Genomic DNA, 14378 nt, shown 5'->3' on the forward strand with positions numbered 1-14378 from the left:
ATATATATATATATATATATATATATATATATATATATATATTGGATGATGCAACTAATTTTTCCTTTATTATCAGTATTTTACTATTATTGTAAGTTACAAAAAGGATTTGAAGCTCTATGGCTTCTATTTGAAATTTGATAGCAACTCCATTGGGTTGGTACATTTCAGTCTTTATTTTTATCATTGTTATACAGCGTGACTCACGGTCGATGGTAGGTTAGACGTTTCTGGAAAAAGCAAAGCATGATTTTTCTGAAAATTTCACTTCTTACATTTCCTTATCTGTTCTTTCGATCCAAAATATTATCAGCATTGCGGTGTTGCCACTTCCATCAAAAAGTCCTAGCAACTTTATTTTTTTACGGGGAACACCCCGTATATTAATACATTTTTGGAATCGGTATGGTATTTCAATACTTTTTTGTCGATAATGTCCTATACCTATCTCTATCTGTTTTCGAGATAAAAAATAAATTGTGCTAAATATGGTCCAAAACATAGCCTGAATTGAAATTAAGTACATCAGTACTCTCAATTCACGAAAAGTTGATATTTTGACGATAGTTTGGAAAAACTCGAGATATACAAATAACACCAAGAAATCGACTCCATATCATACAGGGCGTGCTAAAATTACTATTATTTCCATTGTGCATAAAAGTAGTCAAAAGTTAATTTTTTCGAATGAAAAAATTAACTTTTGACTACTTTTATGCACTTTTTTTTTTTTTAATTTACTCGGTAAATTGAAAGATGGTGAAAAATGCTTCAAGATGATATATCATGTCCCTATACCTAAATCGTCAAGTTTTCTCAATAAAGTCGCTTCTTCTAGAAACATTTTTTTTTTAGAATTTGGATTTAGGTAGCAGTGGAATTATCAAGCTTATAGCAGTTCGGTTACTTTTATAAGTAATTCACAAAGAGTTATCGACGGTGTTTCGAATCATCTTCCAAAATGAATGCAAATATCGATAATTCAAACGAAGTTCTTATGAAATTATTTATTATACACATGAACAAAGTGATCAAATCATTGTCCGAACGTGTGAAAAATTCAACCAAATGTATCCTGAATTAACACCAATGAACGCGAGGAAGTTTGTAAAGTTACAAAATAATTTCCTTAACTATGGCTCAAAGTTTCCAGGGAACAACTGTACCAAAAATCAGTCATTTCTAGGTAAAAAGTAAGATTTTGTGGGATCAAACATGTGAAACTACAGACAATAATAGAATAGGAGGATTCAAAATAACAAAATTGTAAAAAAATATCACATTTTCACAATAAATGCTGAAAACGTTGTCCATTACATTCTAAACACTTTAAAATGTTATTTAGTACGCGACTTGTGGTTGCTTATTCAATTTCCTGGGGATCCAGATCTTCAATACTCCGCACTACTCGCCGTCGCAATTCCTTTTGGTAGGCACTGGAGTACTGTATACCCTTTCTTTTAAAACACTCCATAAAAAAAAGTCAAGTGGCGTGAGATCGGGTGATCTCGGTGGCCAATCCCACGGCCCAAAACGCTTAAACCAACGATCGTCGAAGAGTTCGTCAAGTTTCCTGGAAACTTCCTGGGTGGAATTAGCTGGCTTTCCGTCCAGTTGAAACCACGAATTCCTATATTCCTCTAAAGGCAAATTTTCAAGGAAATCGGTTACAGTCGTCCTTATTATTTGGAGATATCTCTCTGCATTCAGTGTGTCTTCGTAAATGAAAAAGCTAATTTTATTGTTCTTCAGAATACAGACATCAGGTCAAATTTTTCTTGAAAACCCATTTCTTTTGTAATATGAGGATTATGATAAGCTCAAAAATGTTTATTCCTTTTATTGAAAATACCATCCCTCGTAAGTTTTGATTCGTCGCTTCAAATTATTTTTGACAAAAATTCCCGATCTTCCTGTGTATGAATCAAAAGGGATTCACAAAAATGCATTCTACGTTCGAAGTCTTCTGCTTTTAGAGCTTGAACTTTGGTAAATTTATACGGATGCATTCCGTGATTTTTCAAAATTCGTTGTACTGAAGCATGTGATACACCTAAATCTTTTTCTGCACTGCGAATGGAAGTTTCTGGATATGCATAAAAAGTATTGTCCTCATGTGAAGTAACAGGTTTTGGTAATGTTGAAGGCGCTTTTAACATAGTTAAGGAAATTATTTTGTAATCTTACAAACTTCCTCTCGTTCATTGGTGTTACTTCAGGATACATTTGGTTGAATTTTCTACAAGTTCTGGCAATGATTTGATCACACTGTCCGTGTACAATAAATAATTTCATAAGAACTTCGTGTGAATAATCAATATTTGCATTCATTTTTGGCGATTTTTTTAAACATCGTCAATAACCATTCATCAATTACTTATAAAAGTCACCAAACTGTCACAAGCTTGATATTTCCACGGCTACCTAGAAATCAAATTCTTTAAACATTATTTTTTGTACAACTGTTTGATAGAAATACTTCAATCAGAACATCTATCAAAAAATCATTTAGAAAAGTTCACACATGCAGTTCGTGCTATTGGTGATATTAAATCCCTGTGAAGTTACTGACGATGACGAAGTAGTATTCAGTCCAACTGTAGAAAGTCCTTCATGACTAACCAATAATCCTCCTTAAAATAACGTAAGTTGGCGTATGTAGTTGTAACATATGCCTTGTAATCCAAAGATCGTGTGTTCGAATCCCATGGACCCTATATTTTTTTTATTATCAGCAGTAACGTTATACAGAAAAATTTGCATGATACATTTGTTAAAATTGATTTCATTTTGCTCGTGAGTTTGCTCCACTTGCTGACGCTTGTTTTGCAATAATCCCCACTCACAAAATAAAATGCCACTTTCAACACTTGTAGGTAAAACGTGAATAACAATTTTTCCATAAAAACGGCTTTATTAAGAAAACTCGACGATTTAGGTATAGGGACATGTATATCATCTTGAAGCATTTTTCATCATCTATCAATTTATCGAGTAATATACAGGGGGTTTCATTTGAAAAAATGAACTTTCGACTACTTTTATGCACAATGGAAATAATAGTAATTTTAGCACGCCCTGTATGATATGGAGTCGATTTTTTGAAGTTATTTGAATATTTCGAGTGTGTCCAAACTATCATCAAAATATCAATTTTTCATGAATTGAGAGTACTGATGTACTTAATTTCAATTAAGGCTATGTTTTGGACCATATTTAGCACAATTTATTTTTTATCTCGAAAACATATAGAGATAGGTATAGGACATTATCAACAAAAAAGTAATAGAATACTAGAACGATTCCAAAAATGTATTAATATACGAGGTGTTCTATCTAAAAAAATATAATTGCTAGGACTTTTTGATAGAAGTGGCAAGGCCGCAATGCTGAAAATATTTTAGATCGTTTTCCAGAAACGTCTAACCTACCATCGTCCGTGAGTCACGCTGTATACCCTGTACCCCCTAGGTTAAAGAAATTATATAATATTGATAATAATCATGAATCGGTTATATTGATAATAGAAAAAAACAATGAAAAAATACATTTGAAAATGAAAATAAGTTACAGGAGATTCTGATACTCATTGATGAAGTCTAGCTCAAAGCTACTCCAACTCAACCAACAAGCACCACTCCATAATGCACGCGAACATACAGAAATAAACGACAATTAACAGTGATGATACCACGAAATAAGAAACATAAAAAAAAAAAAAAATTGTGAAGACAATTGATGCATAATTGAATTTAATTGATCTGTTATATATTAATTTGTCCAATGAGCAAAAGTTGACATTACTGATATAATTGACATCATAGATATAATTTTCATATCTGTATTTGAATTTCCTGATATTGAATATCTTCAATTGCTCGGGAAATGAATTATACAGTTTTACAGCAACAAAAAGAAATGATCTCTGAAAGTGTGCAGTGCGATGTTGTGGCACAGTTAATTTGTTTCTATGTCTGATGTTTCTTGAGTGAGTATATTCACGCAGAATTAGTTTTTGTATTAAAATGGGAAAATGGGGAAGGGTAATCAATTTATGAAAAAAACAACCCAAAATGATGAATCATACGGTTTTTCATATTGAGCCAGCGGGAGTTTTCAAAGGCTTCTAAAATTGAATCATACTTACGAAGTCCATAAATTACGCGACAACAAGAAGTTTGCCCTTTTTATATTGTTTTTATCTGAATCATATAAGTATGGCCCATTTATGAAGTCACAGTAATTGAAATGGCTCAGCACCAAACTATCACAGAGCATTCTTTTCAGAGGTTGACTCAAAATAAAACGATCACAGTATAATAGTTTCAATGACACATAAGCTTTTTTCATTAAATTTTCAACACTAGTGAAGCATCACCCCCAAGTTTTTTGCTGTATTGACAAGAGTCAAGGTAGTATGAGCTAGTTCTAAAAAATGGAAATTGTTTTCTGCAAATTTACGATCCAAAATTCAGTATCATTGTTTTATAAGGATTAACTTTCAAATCATGTTCACTTGATAGCCCATTGATCAAATCAAGATCAGTGTTGAAGAGATTTTGTGCATCAGCATACTCATCGATTTTAAAGTGCATGTATAATTGTATGTCATCAACATACGCCTGTATTTTACATTTCTGATGGACGAGATAATATCAGTAGTATAAATGATGAACAATGAAGGTCCCAAAATGATACCTTGTGGTACTCCTGATAGAATATCAAGAGATAAGGAGTGATGACCATCAACAACATCTTTTTGAGATCGACCAAGTAAATAAGACCAGATGAGAAATAAGGCATCGCTATTGATATTTGAGTTTCATGCAAATCAGCCCATGATTGATGGTATCGAATGCTTTTGAAAAATCTAGTAGAACCAGAGTGCTAATCATTATCAATTCCCTCAAAAATGTCTTGTGTAACAGTAGCAAGAGCTGTAGCCGTACTAAAACCCTGCCTAAAACCACATTGCGATGGTGATAACAGATTATTGGTATTGAAATATTCATAAATTTGTAAATAAATAACTATTTTAAAAATTTCACTCATACTTGGGAGTATACTGATAATTCTGAGATCAGAATAACTAGCTGGATCATTATTCTTGGGAACGGGTTTCCCAACGGCAATTTTCCACAGTTCTGGAAAATATGAACGTTCAAAACAACAGTTGATGATATGTTTGATATATTTATCTATAAATTGGTAATAATTTTCTCAAGCCTTTCTAGGCCGAAATACCGCAACAAATGCAAACAGTGTATTTTTTATAAATGTGTATGCATTGATGTAGTATTTCACGGAAATAAATGTTTCCGTTTTGTTCAAGTATTGCATCAGCCACTACGTAGTCACTCAGGAAATGCCGTAGCATATACGAAATATTTTCAAGAATTTTTTCTAATAATAGAAAAGGCGCACATTCACATCATCAGTTCCTGATCATATATCTGATAACTTCGCGATTATCCATGTTTGTTGAACTTTCAATCATATTTTTGAACTGTCTTCAAATTTGTGTTCAAAAAACCTATTTTGAAAAAATCAATATCAATGAAAAAATGCATGTTCCTCATCATAAGCGAGCACGTTTGCTCAATGAATATTTGTGTTCACAAATCTCAAATTCTTCATTCACTGTCATCGTAAACCACGAGAATCCAAAAAACGAAACCTCTAAAATCCTGGCAACTCGACCGAGCGTCATTCCAGCCATCATGAACAACCGAGCGCAAAACTGAGATGCGAAAGGCATCCGACCGCAACAAGGTGGACGTTGGACAAACGACCATTGTGGATGGATTGACACGCAACAGTCTGCCGAAATTGGCTTCATTTTCGGTCATTCATCAGCTGCTAATGGTCGCTCATTCTGGGGCGACAGGTGGTGCTGGAAAAGGATTTCGGAATGGAAGCGAGTTGAGTCGAAAACGATGACAGAGTGTGATGACGAAAAATCGAGAATCAGAATAGGTTTTATATGGAACTAATTTCTTGTTGACAAAGACACTACATTCAAATCACTTCGTTTTATAAAACTAAGTATATTGTTCTGTTTGTCTAAAAGCGAATAACTCAAAAATAACTTAATTAATATTTATATCTGGAAGAACATGATTACCACATCTTTAAGACGAGTTTATTTCGAAATTGATTCCTTTCTACGAACATTTTTCATATTTTGTTGAATAAAAATTATTTTCAATCCAATGACAGTTTTCACCCTTGTATAGTTTTGTAATGGCAAATCCTGTGTGTCGTTTGCTAGCTGAATCTGTATCTGTAGATTAGGGAGGGTGCAGATTGTTATGTTTTTGCCAGAAACTCCCTTCTTGGTTATTTCTTTTGTGGCGATTGAGATACCAGCCAGTTCTGTTTGGACCACGCTGGTATTTCTTCCCATTCCCCACCTATTCCGTAGGCTTTGTGATCTGGAGTACACTCCACATCCTGAGCCTTCTTTGTTGTTTGAGCCGTCTGTATATATGCGTATTGCATTTGTAGCATCTGACCCTGTGTTCTGTTTAATTTGTATTTTGTAGGGTTTATTAAACACAAACCTGGGTTCAATTGCATCACTAGTTGCCTGCAGCAGAGGTTACACAGTAAACGTTTCTCGCCATAGGCCCAGCCTCAATTGAACCATTCCTACTTCGAGGTTTACACCAGCCGTGCATGCGCAATCGTACCGTGGCCATTAACGCAATCTTCTTAACGTACAGGTCCAGAGAGGTCATACCCGTAATGAATTCCATTGCCGCGGTTGGTATTGTTCTCATGGCTCCTGTGATGTTTAAACAAGCCAGTCGCTGTATTTGATATGATTGTTGGATGGCCGTTGCTTGTAGAACTTTCGGTCCCCATGCAATGGCTCCGTACGTTAACATTGGTCTTATTATTGAAATGTAGATCCAGGTGACCACACGAGGTGAAAGACCCCATGCGCGTCCCACTGTCCTCCGACATCAATCATAAGCCACATATGCTCTTTTTGCTCTACTCTGTAGGTGAGAGTTCCATGTTAGCTTCCTGTCGAAGATAGTAACAAGGTATTTCACCTCTTCATGAAAGTTTAGTATGCTCTTGAAGATTTCGGGAGATGTTGAGCCCGATAAACTTCTTTTCCTTGGGAAAAGGATAATCTCAGTCTTCTTGGGATTGATCGACAGTTGGTGTTCGTTACACCATGTTTCTAATAATTTGAGCCCATCCTGCGCTCTATCGCACAGTGTGTTCACACATTTGCGGGTCTGATAGATAACTATGTCATCTGCGTATGCAATTGTGTAGAATCCCTTTTTCGTTGAGGTGATTAATCAGGGTATCCATTGCTAGCCGAGATTTTCATTGACAACCCAGTGAAATAATCTAGATTTAAGATGGAGGCGAATAACTCTATAAACTTTCTAGACGTCACTAGAATTGATGATTAACACGATTTTGCTATTTCACACTAACCATCTTACATGTGCATCATAATATACAATGCATCTATACACCCATATTCGTATGAAGTGACATCATTCAGTATGATACACAGACTATTAAATTGGAAGGGTATATTTTTTGAAGATATCAATTTTTGGAAAAGAAAGGTTTTGGTTTTTCACTTCTCCATCTTGATACAAAAAAGTATGGAAATCTCACAAAGAGAGGAAGGAAACAATTTCAAGAAAATAGCTCAATAAAAAGATGTTTAGATCAAGCATAGAAGTTACTTTCAGCCACAAACCGAAAGTAAAAGGTCTCTCGAAAAAGCTATTTTCATATAAACAGACATTCTTAATGGAATCGAATTAGATAACATTCACAGGATTCCTACACAATATAATCAATGAAAGAAGTGAACTTTCACTCACATGAAACACTATCATCCCCACTGGTAGACACCCGGATGTTTCGCCGTAAGATACCTGTTTTTTCTTATAGTGTTATCCGTATTTTGTACAGAATAAGGCAAGAGATTCAGTTCGAATTATCCGGTTATCTACCGGTGATGATGACAGTGTTTCATTTGAGTAAAATTTTACTTCTTTCTTTAATTGTATTGTGTAGGAATCCTGTGGATGATATCTAATTCGAGTCCATTACGAATGATTGGAATACAAACGAAAAAGAGAAGATAATTTGCATATAATTCAGCGTTCATATGAAAGTATTATTTTCGAAAGTATTTTTATTTCGGGTAATTTAGCTGTTTCGTAATAGGGAAGCCCAACGGGGATTTCGGGATTCAGTAAAGCGCGGCAGATCAATATACAGGGAGATACCTAGTACTCCGTTAAGTACCTCCACCAAATATGAGCCCCATATATAAGGCCGCCCGTGAAGGATAAAGGATCAGATGAGTAAAAAAAATTGATCATCCGAAATTCTCGAGCGCGTCAGATTAAGGTAGGGTGAGTAACTTACATGCTATAAAGTGTATATTCCAGTAATCTGACAGTTTGAGAGTGACGTAAAGAAAGGGAAAGGTAGCAAAGTTGTAAAAGAATAACGTCATTTCGACATCCTTGAGCGTAGCTAATTTTTTTTATTTTGAAGGGAATAATTCAAGAATAACGAGAAATCTATAATCTGATGATTTCCGGAAGCCGAAATAACGAAAATTCGTCGATAAAGTTCAATGTGTGCAGCTGTGTGATACCTATATTTCCCTCTCCAAATTTCTATTCATCATTCACTTGTTCTCTATCTATTACTCTCTCACTCCGTCCCCACTCTGAATTCTGTTGTCATGATGCCATCACAGCTGATCACAAAGATTCATTCGTGATGAAGATGATGATCAATTAATCAATTGATTATAAACAATTTAAATTTTTTGATCATTTTTTTAAGATATTTTTCTGATAAATACAAGTATTCTACTCATTTATTTGCATGCTATTTCATGAGCTTTTCAATTAATTAAGTTCAATGATTTAAAAAAATTGCAAAAACAACTCTTTAGTAGTAGGTCTATCTAAACTCAAAGAATGATAGTGAACATCGTAATAATATCGCCCGTTTTATGAATAACTAGGAATTGGACGTAGCCTACAGAACGAATAAGAATTTAAGTGAATTCATTATGAACCTCTTTCTACGACACTCTAGTGTCGTAGAAAGAGGGTCACCAATTCAATCACGATTAAGACGTATTACATTCGGAAGAGGTAGGTTAAAATTTCAACCTCTTGCAATGCTTAGAAATCAATAGATCAAAGAATTGATCTCCTTTATTGAGTTTAGTTTGCAATGAAGAATTTGGTGATTGTGATAGATCCTAAAGCGGCATACTCACGTTATGAGTTTTCGTACTGCATGTTGAACTGCAAATTGAAAAGAAAATCGTACGGCATGCAGTACAGCCATGTTTCATCCATACCTCACAACAGCTCGTACTGCCAAGGTTTAGATTTCAATCTTTCAAAAGTCACGTCTGAAGGAAGTTCTTATATTGTTCATTTTCTTTTTCATTACTTCTTGAGATTCGTTTGGGAACAACTCTTTAAATTTTGCAATTGAAATATCGTATCTTGAATTTCTTTTTATTTACTCGCGTAATCTTTTGATTTTACATCCCACAGGCAGCTGTTTTCTTTATATACAGCAATAAACTCTTCCCAGAACCTCTTATTTTTCATATCCATTATGATGATATGGAATATATAAAATCCTTTTCCCTAAATGATTTGCTTCGCCCTTCCTGGTGAAGGGCGTTGGATTATATCCGACAGGCGTCACTGCAGGAATCTTCACAAAAAATTTCCTGCATATGCAATTGGCAATACAACTGAAAAAGTTGACCTTCAATTTTGGAACGGGCACACTTACAGACCGGTTTCAGGCTCATTAGCCACTCATCAGTGCAAGATAGTGGCCATCATCGACCTAAAGCCATAATTGAAAATCGAAATTTTTTCAGAGTATTTCATTCCTCTTCCTAAGTTGGAGCGAATATCAAAATGTCACTCCATCTAGTGGACGAGGTACTAACCAACTGCATATCCTTAATTTGCCCGATTCCTCTGAATAAGGAAGGAACACTTTCTTATCAGTCAGTGGGCTATGCTTGAAGACTGGCAGTAAGCAAATGTAAAGAAATGAACTTTAAACTTTCAATGATGATGAGTGGCTAATGAGCCCGAAACCGGTCTGCAAGTGTGCCCATTCCAAAATTGAAGGTGACTTTTCTAGTTGTATTGCCAATTGCATATGCAGGAAATTTTCTGTGAAGATTCCTGCACTGACGCCTGTCGGATATAATCCAACACCCTTTGTGGTATAAGCCAGGAGAGTAGTTGTTTTCTGATAGGCGTCAGTCCATTCAACCTACTGTGGTATATTCGAGACTGGCTTGAACGTTTAAAGTTCATTTCTTTAGATTTGTTTCCTGTCAGTTTTCAAGCATAGCCCACTGACTAATAAGAAAGAGAATGTTTTGTTTCCGTATCATTAAAAACGAAAAATTAATAAATAATTGAAGAAGAAAGTTATTAATAGTATAAAATAACGTTATTTCAAAAACATACTGAAGACGTCATTTCGAGAAAGCAAAAATCACCAATTATTTTGTTTCTTCATGAAGTGACTCACGAATTATCTATTTATGACAGTCATTTGAAAAATTTTTGTTTTGGAATGTTGTATTTATATAAAATTCATTTTCACGCCTAAAATATCAGTTAAAATTCATAATATCATAATAATGATTTTTTTTTATTTTCAACCTTACTGATCTTTTCAAACCGTTGAAAAGTTGTGAGTTAATGAATAATGAAATATTTTTACAAAGTATCACTTTCCAAACGCCTGACGTAGTTAGGAAAATCTGCGTTTATCAAAAAAAACTTAAATCTCTGAAAACGGGATTTCATTTTCCCATTACAAAATAGCTTCTTTGTTTGGAAACCATTAGAGTATATACTTTTCAACTGAATGCTATAAACATTAAGGGAATTAGGGAGGGCAAAAAATAAACTCCGAAGTGAAATCCATGTTCCTATTTATTTTTCGCTTGGATAATTCGAATATCTAGACTGCAAAGAGTGTAATCAGCAGCTTGCGGAAGCATGGGCCGCCAATCGGATCGATCCCACACTTAACTCGCTGATATCCAGAGCTTTTCCAGCTTTTTCATTCTGATGAGAAATGCAGATTTCACCGCATAAGACATAATGCAATGAGCTTTTCAGTGCACTGGATTCCGGATTCTCTTTTCATCGCAAATCTCTTTGAATTATTTGATATGAACGATCACTTTGATGCATTGGTTTCATTGGTGGATATTATAGTCCAGTCAATATGATGTGGCACGTACAATTTTGCCAAAACGCACAAATTTTCATGAAAATTGGATGCGGGTTCTACTAATCCTCTGCTTCAAAACTGACTAGATGTTGCTTCTATCTTGAGCAGTAGATCCTACCTCAATCCGGGGGTGAAAAATCTATCCAAAATCTATCCATTCACATTGAAAATGAGAAGGAATGATCGATGTATGATTTTATATATTTCTGTGGCAGAAAAAATAGAAACCAATAGAATATTCATCACAGCTCACTGAGTTTCAACGCTAGAAACTTTAATAAAAAAAACATAAGTTTTTTTAGCACCTCGGGGTTTTCTTGGAAAAAATGCACTGTATTTTGAAAAACATAATAGCTATTTATGATATGAGTGTTGAAAAAAAGGCTTTATTTTGTAAGTGAAAAAGTTTGTGAAACGAGCGTAGCGACTTCTGTATCTGTATCTGTAGAGTAGGAAGGGCGAGTGTAAGCCCACAGTTCTCAGGCCACATGTGACCCTTTGTACATCCTTCCAAGGAGTTGTCGTCCAAGGTCATCGTCCATCCTGTCCTTTCCACGAAGGTGGACAGGTCACTGGAAGACATCTCCTTTGTATCGGCAGGTGTAGGCCAAGACTCGCCGAACACATACTCTCTTATTGACGATAACTCCGGGCACTCGCACAGGACATGCCTGACAGTCTCATCTTCCTGTTCACACATCCTGCAAAGAAGTGTGTCCACCAGCCCCATATGATGGAGGTGTTTCCTTAGTTAACAGTGGCCAGTCAGAAATCCTATTGGTAGGCGTAGATATTTCCTGGTCATTGCCAGATATTTCATCGGCGCCAGCTTCCCAGGGTCACCAAGGTGATCCTGGCAAGATTTCATCCTTTGGATTTGTCCCATCTCTTTAAGGATTGAGCATGGGTGTAACATTTGACTAGTTCCACAATTGTCGAAGTCATCAGGCCGTAGGTGCCACTGCCCAACCAGCAAAGTTGTTTTATAATTTCATGGTGTTGCAACAGTTTTATTTTATTAGTATTTTATAATTACTTCCAAAATGCTAATTGTTTATATTAGATGATCGGTGAACACAATACAGTTGTAGGCAATAAAAGTGTTTTATAAATTTGTCATAGAATCGTTTCTGAAATAAAATTAAAAAACCATTATAAAATAGTCAGGAAATTATCACAGAAACGTTTTTGCAACTAACTGAACTTATTTTATAACAGTTTTATAACAGTGTTATAACACTTTTCTGCGAGATTTTTATGATAGTTATAAACTATTTCGAACTTATTTTATAACTGTTTCCTGTAGCTTTAATGAAATAATTTTATTGGAATGCTTTCAGATACTATTTTATTTTCATAACCATATTGTCACTTCAGTGATAATTTCCTAACTATTTTATAGTATGGTATATTAACTACAATTCAAAAACACTAATATAACTGTTATGAAATCAAATTGCTTTTACTAATATATATTTGCTGGCACCAAGAATAAAATGCAGCATTTAAAAACAACCAGCTGACATTGATTCCTTATCACAGCTTTGAAAAATTCTTCAAAATTTTAGTTATGTTTAGTAAGAATATTTTTGTTTAGTTATTCAAGTGGGACATCATCGATATCGTGGTGGGAATAAGTTCTTCAGTAACTTCTAAATACTTGATTTTTATAGAATATAGGTACCCCATAAGTAAATTCAATATTTTTAATTCATTCTTGATTTTAGACACATATAATAACATACAGATAACATATATATATATATATATATATATATATATATATATATATATATATATATATATATATATATATATACAGGGTCCTGCAACAGTGGCGCGGTGTTCCATATCTCTATATAGGAAGCAGATAGGAATCTAATTTTCTATAATATTACCTTATTGCTCGAGCTCGACAAAATGAAAATATTGGCGGTCACACAGGGTGTTCGATTTTTTCTGGGCGGATCCCAACTGTGTCTTTTTAAATGGCAACCTATATTTTTTATCGCTTTTTCGTTTTTTCATAGAAAATAAAATAAACTTTATGTATATCTGCACTTCAAAAATATTGATGGTTTTCGAGATATCTAGCATGACAGGTTTTTTTTTCCAATATTCGTCACTCAGAATATTTGAAATTATAAAGTGGTGCCAAGTCCAGTTGACATTTTTTTTTGGTCGAATATTCTACATTGGTAACTCTCTCAAACGATATATCTGAAATCGACCTGTGATATACAGGGTATGAAAAACCGCTTGCCAAATATTGTAAATGAAAATTTGCAAAATCTTCCTTATATTAAATGGAACACCCTGTATATTATTGATCCATAAGAAGCGCCAATGAAACCTCTACAAATTTCATTAAGTATTCCCTATGGCTAAGTTCAATAGTTTTTCTTAAATGAGCATTTCTTTCGAAAAATGGTCATTTTTTCAAAGCGAAATCCATTTGACGACTGATAAAAATATACGAAAGATATCTTGTTTCAATTTTGTACATTAGAAGGTGTCCAAACAAATATTTTTTAACGAAATAAATGTATGTACCTATCACTTTTTGCTAAATGGAAAATTATTTTTTCATTGGATGCAGAATTTCACTCATAAATCGTGCAATATCAAACCAAACAAGTTAAAAGAGAGAAACATTATAAATAACTATCTTTTTCATGTTATTATATTCATTCAGAGCTTGAGTTCTGGATATTCAAATTTGTCAACTGGCAAATTACAAAACTACAAAAGGGAGAGTTTAATCAAGGTTGATAATGAAACTTTTATAAAATATGTTCAACATGTCTTCCATTTTCTTGAATGCAGAGCTGAAGTCTATGCGAAAAGCATTCGTTATTCTAAGTCGCATATTTTCGGGAGAAGTTGGTGGCTCAACGTAAACCATATTTTTTATGTATCCCCATAAGAAAAAATCTAGTTTCGTCAAATCTGGTGATCTAGCGGGCCACCGTACAGGCCCATTCCGTCCTATCCATTTATTGGGAAATACTTCATGTAGATGATCTCTCACTTCTGCCGAATAGTGAGCAGGTACACCATCATGTTGTAACTACATTCTA

This window comes from Leptinotarsa decemlineata, unplaced genomic scaffold (genome assembly GCF_025532065.1).
Source record: "Leptinotarsa decemlineata unplaced genomic scaffold, Ldec_3_MD MMD2_tig00026328_RagTag_RagTag, whole genome shotgun sequence".
NCBI lineage: Eukaryota > Metazoa > Arthropoda > Insecta > Coleoptera > Chrysomelidae > Leptinotarsa > Leptinotarsa decemlineata.